Here is a 6,929-nt window from a genome sequence, read left to right on the forward strand (position 1 = left end):
CAATGTCCATTGGGTTGTTTTACATCGTTTCTTACTTAATAAGTCGATGTTCATTGGGTTGTGTTACATCGTTTCTTACTTAATATTTTGTCATCCACTGGCTAATGGGACATCAATTTTTTCTTTTAGAACTGATGTATTAGTTCTTATATGACTTCATTTTTATAGTTATAAACTGATTTGTAACTATTGCTAGGAAATCTAATGAGAATACATATCGTAAGTAAATAAATTTTGATTAATATTGATGCTCAAAGTACATAACAACATCCCAAGTATTTCTATGCATAACATGTAGAAATAAAACAAAAATTTAAGTCTAAATGGTACATAATACTAGAAACATAAACGAAGGCAAGCCTCGTCATACTTATATCCCATTTGTTCTTCTGTTTTCACCTGCAAATAAAATGAAATGAACAATTAGCTATAACAAGAAAAACCATCCCGAAGGAAAGAAATGAAAGGAAAAGGGAAAGACAAAAAGACATTGAGCTTACAAGACATTCCTATCCTAGCATCCATAACACAATCTGTTGGTTAACTTAACTATACCTTTCTGGGATATTTAAGTCCTTAATTATGATTAATTGAGTCAAAGGTCAACAATGCTGAACAAGTTACTATAAAAAAAACTAGGCACAGACAGATTGCATGAATATATTTGCTGTAATACAGACAGAGACTGGCACCATTGAATCCAAAGACATAAATTTGCGATCAAAGATGAATATTCATGGTGAGATGCAGGGCAACTGTATTGACCCTAACAAAATTAAAAGCAAGTACTCATTTGACCATGGTCACTACACCAGAAGATAAAAATACAGTTACTCCATACACAATGGCAACATTAAAACACATGATGCAATCACTCCACACCAAATACCCCAGCTGAGGGAATCACATTCACCATAGCAGCAGACACTTCTATCCAATCTCAACACCACTAGAAAATGAAGGAAAATGTTACCAATACCCTCAACTGCCTCTTTCTTTCAAGTGGCCAAAGTCAAACAGAAGGGCTTTGCTGTTGACCTCACAAGTATAACTCTCCTGTGAGCAACAGCCCGAAGCAAAAACTTGTACCTTAGGAGGCACTTTAGCCTACCATATGGTAAAAAAGGAACTCAAAAAAGTGCACTCAATAAAAGGAGGGCTGAAGGACAGAGAGTTCATTTTAAGATCACTCAACTTTGTACAGTAATTAAAGTTCCACATTGAAAGCGGAGAGCTGACCAGCATACTAGCTATAGAAGTATTTATTCAATAGGCACAAGAAACTAGCTATGATGAGTACAATTTGGGAGCTTTAACTATTTTTGAACTAACAATGCAAGTAAAATCATATTATCAAACGCTAACCATATATGAACTTTGTGACATCTACAAGAAAGCTCAGTTTACCTCTCGGCTTGCACGGGTACCAACATACACTAACATTCAGATCAGGAAGCCATTTCCTAAATTCTTTTGCCCAATTTGACAAAGTAGATAATGGTACAACAATGAGAAATGGACCATGGATCTGTTGAGCAAAATTCTAGTAGTGTTTGTGCTACTCATTCTTTCATACTGGAATTATCAAGGACATAAGTTGATCTTGTAGAATGAAAAGTACAACTGCTACAGGTGAAGAAGAAACTTCATATATGGATTATAGCACAGATTGAACATCGATCTAGAAATGGTTATTTGAGATCTGATTTGTAAAGTAAAACTGTGCACCAGAAATGCTAATGCACAAAGCCAAATTTGTCGTGGTATAAATCTTTCATACGAACTCCAAATGGAGCCAGGCTGGTTTCATATGAAAGGTGGGAATGCCTAATTTTAAAGTACTGGTTTCTTCAATCAAGATTGTACATAAAAAGATACTAAAAGAAACAGAAAGAACATGACAGTGATACTGTTTTTAGAAATTCCTGCAACAGACCTGTAACTTTGAAAAATCATAACTAATGATAGAAAAATCTTTTTTAGGAGATTCCAAGTCTCAAATACTCTTTAACAAGTCCACTACAAATTCTCAGAAGAAAATAACTTCAATTTCTTAACAGAAAATTACAGTTTTACAGAAACAGGTCGCTGGGTCTGGAAACTGTATGTAGTTTCTGAAATAATTTATACACGTGAAGTCCAATTTGATAAGTACATCCAAACTCATATATAGTTTTGAAGAAAAGTGAGAACCGAAATATTCCAATTGGTTTCTATAAGAACAGAGTTTAATCAAAGAGAGGCTAAAAGATATCCAGACGTGTATTTGAATATGAAGAGCTGCAAATCAATAGAAAGTAATCAAAGAATTGAGATTGAAAGTCATAAGGCATACCCTTTTTAACAAGCAGATCAGAGTAGATCGAAAGGGTGAGAATTCCAGAAAAACGATAAGATCAAGCATAAAGAGACCGAGGAGAAAGAAAAGATTGAAGAAGGGAAAAACTCGGTTTGATTTATAGTGTAACAATAATCTTGAATGTTATTGGTCGTGAAATTGGATGAGAAGAGAGTTGCTGCAATGAAACAATAGAAGTGTTGGTAATCAAACAAATGGGTTTTAGGATAGCATTTACCTACTTATTGGAAAAAACAAGGAGAACTGCACCTTTCAATTCCAATTTCCAACTAAAATGAAACATAAGAAACAAGTTAAAAGCTTTGTAGCAATGGAGAAGGGAAAAACACAAACTAAAACTATGAATTAACAACAAAAAGAGGGCAGAGGAATACCTGCTATTAACCAATAAGGCTTCGAACTTTGTTGCAGGCCCAAAAAGCTCAATGAAGAATGTTATCTCATGTAGAAGAACACAAATCAAAGCTTCAGCTAATATGACCTGAGAGAGAATAATCTTCTCCTGACCTTTCATAGTCCAAATAATTAACTAACAAACAACCATCACCTCCAAGCATACATTTCAATTCAATTAACTCAAAAACAACTCACAGACTCACCAAACATCACCAGGATAATCGGAGGTTCTACATGGTGGAGCACGGAAAAAAACATTAGGAAACTTATGTCCCATTAAAACCCAGAGTTTTTCTGCCTCTTTTTAGTCATAAAGTTCTGTACTTGTTATGGCTGTGAGTTCACATATATATATATATATATATATATAATAGCCAACAACTATTCCTCCATGAGAAATTATCTCTTCACTGAAAACCTTAACCCAACAGCTGGCTTGCACATTAGAATCGGGCAGTCCAAGACATGTGTTTCTCCCAATGACATTAAAAGTACAATACATTAAGCTTTCCAGTAGCAATTTTTGCCATAATGGAATCAACATGCGACTTTCATATCAGCAATTATCATGGATAAATGTACTATAATGGGACTCAGAAAGCATCACATTCATTCAACAAAATGTCACATATAGCAAGAGAAATATAAGCACTAGTAGTCCTACCATGAGAAGGCGCATCTCATCAAGAAGTGTGTGGCCTCTTTGCTCTGCTTGCCTTGCCGCCATCTCAACAGAAATCACAATGTCACCGAACACAACCTGCATATTAATACCAATACCCGTCACACATTCATCTCCAAAAAAATACATCTTTACACCTTTACTTACTAACCATCTTAAAAAGTAAAGACAAAAATACAACTTCCTACAATTGGAATCTTAAGACCAGGCACATGCTTAGACTTGGAAACAACACCAGTAGCACGGTCCTCATCTCTCCATTCTTTGTTACGTTTTCTCATTAACTCATCATTGCACAGAATCACCGAAAGCTCCGCGCTTTCAAAACCACCACTGAAATCTTTTAATCCACCAAACGCTAGGTTCAATGCAGTTCAAACATTTAGACTAAGCAATTCGGCAATCCTCTACAAATTTCATAATGCAATTTTGTTGAGTCAGTTAGGACTAACATTACTTGAGCTTGCACAAAAAAGTTAGTTACCGAAATTTTGTGATCCCAAATGGTGAGACACAAACCCAAATCCTCTGCTTCTCCCAGTAGTCTTGTCATGCATAACCTGTAAATTCCATTAAAATGTTTCCATTAATCCCAAGAAACAATGAACCCACAATTTATCTTCAGTCAATTCACAAAAAGATGCGAAATTTTGAACGAAAAGCAAAACCATACCTCGACCATCTCAACATTCCCAGCACCTTCGAAGAGCTCAACTACCTGAGCACTATCAACAGTGAAGGGAAGATTTCTAACAAAGAGATTTAGGTCGGTCAAGAAATAGAGTAGTACCTGGACATTGGAATCAAAGGCTCCATGGACGGAGTTCTTAGGAATCATCCCAAGCTTCCGTTTGAGAGGATTTCACGGCGGCGGCCGTGGTGGCAATGTACTCTTTAACTTGGCCCCCGGCAAAGGCTTCAAATCCATAGCCGTATAGTTAGATCTGAAGGCGGAGGCGCTTTTCTCCTTGGAGGCTTGCCGGAGCTAGGGTTTGGCGACTGGGGAGGCTTCATTGTCTCCCGTAAGAAATTGTCGTGTGGTTGCATAGACTTCATCTTCGTCAATTCCAGAGAGAGACAGAGCGGGTTTTAGAGAGAGAACGAAGAGGAGGGTATTGGTCGGAGGCGGAAAACGAAGAGGAGGAGGGTATTGGTCGGAGGTGGAGAACGAAGAAGAGGATGGTTTTGGTCGGAGGCGGAGAACGAAGAAGAGGAAAGGGAGGTTTGGTCGAATAGTAGTGTTAGGGCTATCTGAAGTCAATCCAAATATGTCTAAGTGTGGGAATGAGCTTTTCATCCCCCGCGCTTCTTTAAAAAATTTTAACTTAGCCGCTCAGCGTTTTTCTGAAAATTCAAATGAAAGTTTTGTCACCGGCTAATTTCAAAACCGATGTCAGTTATATGCATAGAAATCGGTTTTTGAAGAATCGATGTTAACGACATTGTTTTACATCGGGTGTATTTCTCACCGATTTAATTGTCATGATGTCTATGAGCATAATTCTAGTAGTGAGAGTCCAAATTATTCCCAGTGATGAGAATATCATCAACATAAATCAACAATATTGTAAGGGAATTACCAACCTTCTGAATGAAGAGAGAATAGTCGGCGTTTGATTGAGTGAATCCAGCAGAAAGTATAGCCTCAATAAATTTAGCAAACCATTGTCGTGATGCCTGTTTCAAATCATACAAGGACTTGTTGAGGCGACAAACATAATTCTCCCCCTGTCGCTGAAGACCAGGAGGAGGGGACATGTACAACTCTTCATGGAGATCCCCATTAAGAAAGGCATTATTAATGTCAAGTTGGTGAAGGGACCAGGCTTGACAGGCTACAAGAGCAAGAACACAACGGACAGTAATCATCTTTGCAATAGGGGAAAAAGTATCATGGTAATCGATGCTTGCAGCTTGTGTAAAACCCTTGGTAACCAAACGAGCTTTATAATGCTCAATAGAACCATCTACCTTACGTTTAATCCGGTATACCCACTTACAAGCAATTGGGCGTTTGCCAGGAGGAAGAGGAACAAGAGTCCAAGTATTATTGGCAACAAGAGCGGCAAGCTCGGCATCCACGACGGTTTGCCATTTAGGATCACAGGCAGCTTGAGCATAAGAGGTAGGCTCCACATCCCTGCTAATAGCAGCAACATAGGATAGGTGCAGAGGTGAATAACGCTGATAGGAGATGAAATTGCAGAGGGGATAGTGTGTACCTTTAAGAGGATTCGGCGGAGGAGATGACAAAGTGTGTGGAAGCAAAATCACTTGCGAGCAGACGTAGTCCTTGAGACGGACATTAGGAACATGTGTACGTTGTGAGCGTCGCGAAGCAAGGATGGGATCTTGGTCGGCCAAAGGAGGAGGCTCAATGGCAAGTTGTTCGATGGGAGCAACAGGTTGGTCGATAGGGTTAAGGGTAGCAGTATCCTGTTCGAACAAAAGAGGAGAGGAAGGAGGTGACGCTGATGTTGGTTCGTCAAAGGATTGTAACGAGGTATCAATCCTGGGCGACGCAGGTTCTAGATATGAAGAGGGAGGAGCTGGGGGATGGTGGAGTTAGGTGATGTGAGATGTTGCTATTAAGGATAGGAACATGAAGCGGCAAGGAAGGAGGAGAAGATGACGAAATCCCTTGAAAAGATGACTGAAAATGGAAAGTATCCTCCAAAAAAAATAACATCACGATTTGTAAAAATCTTTTTGGTTTTAAGATTATATAACTTATATGCTTTCTGACCAATCGGATATCCAAGGAAAATGCATTTATGAGCACGTGGAGAAAATTTTGATGAAGGATTGACTGAAGTGGCAAAAGCTACACATCCAAAAACACGCATTCGAGAATAATCAGGAGGTTTATTATAAAGTACCTCAAAAGGAGTTTTCTTGTGGAATAAAAGAGTGGGCAGCCTATTAATGGTGTAGGCAGCGGTGAGAAGACATTCACCCCAAAATTCAAGAGGCAAATGAGATTGAAAACGAAGAGCTCAAGCAACTTCTAGGAGGTGTCGATGCTTGCGCTCAACAACACCATTTTGTTGAGGTGTGTAAACGCAAGAATGCTGAAAAATGACTCCTTGATCTTGAAAGAAGTTGCGTAAAGAAAGAAATTCAATGCCATTATCAGAACGAAATTGCTGAACATGAGTATTAAATTGAGTTTTAACATAGGCAAAACAATGTTGAAGTAAATGCTGCGTCTCACTTTTGTGACGCATGAGAAAAACCCATGTAAAACTAGAAAAATCATCCACTATAGTCAAAAAATAATGAGCACCATTAAGAGAAGGCATCTTATGACATCCCCAAATATCAAAATGAATAAGGGAAAAACATCAGAAGTTTTTATTGAACTAGAAGGAAAAAGTTGGCAGGTCTGTTTAGCTAAAGGACAAACCGCACATTTATGACTAGAATCAAAAACAAAAGAAAGAGAATTCTTCGCTAGAAATTGTAAACGAGCAGGAGAGGGGTATCCCAAGC

The 6,929-nt window shown here is 38.2% G+C and overlaps 1 long non-coding RNA gene across 2 annotated transcripts; it reads right to left on the minus strand.

The window, feature by feature from the left end:
* Positions 1–233: 233 nt before the first annotated feature.
* On the minus strand, positions 234–4,698 carry LOC133740685 (uncharacterized). Of its 2 annotated transcripts, none has more exons than XR_009861375.1 (5): positions 4,228–4,698; positions 3,922–3,997; positions 3,626–3,844; positions 2,734–3,515; positions 234–2,628 (listed from the first exon to the last, which is right to left on the minus strand). It is a non-coding gene; the product is annotated as an uncharacterized LOC133740685 (long non-coding RNA). The 2 variants fall into 2 exon arrangements; XR_009861374.1 differs by having other exon boundaries at positions 4,111–4,698.
* Between the last annotated feature and the right edge of the window lie 2,231 nt (positions 4,699–6,929).

The sequence above is a fragment of the Rosa rugosa genome, chromosome 3 (genome assembly GCF_958449725.1).
Source record: "Rosa rugosa chromosome 3, drRosRugo1.1, whole genome shotgun sequence".
In the NCBI taxonomy this organism is placed as follows: domain Eukaryota; kingdom Viridiplantae; phylum Streptophyta; class Magnoliopsida; order Rosales; family Rosaceae; genus Rosa; species Rosa rugosa.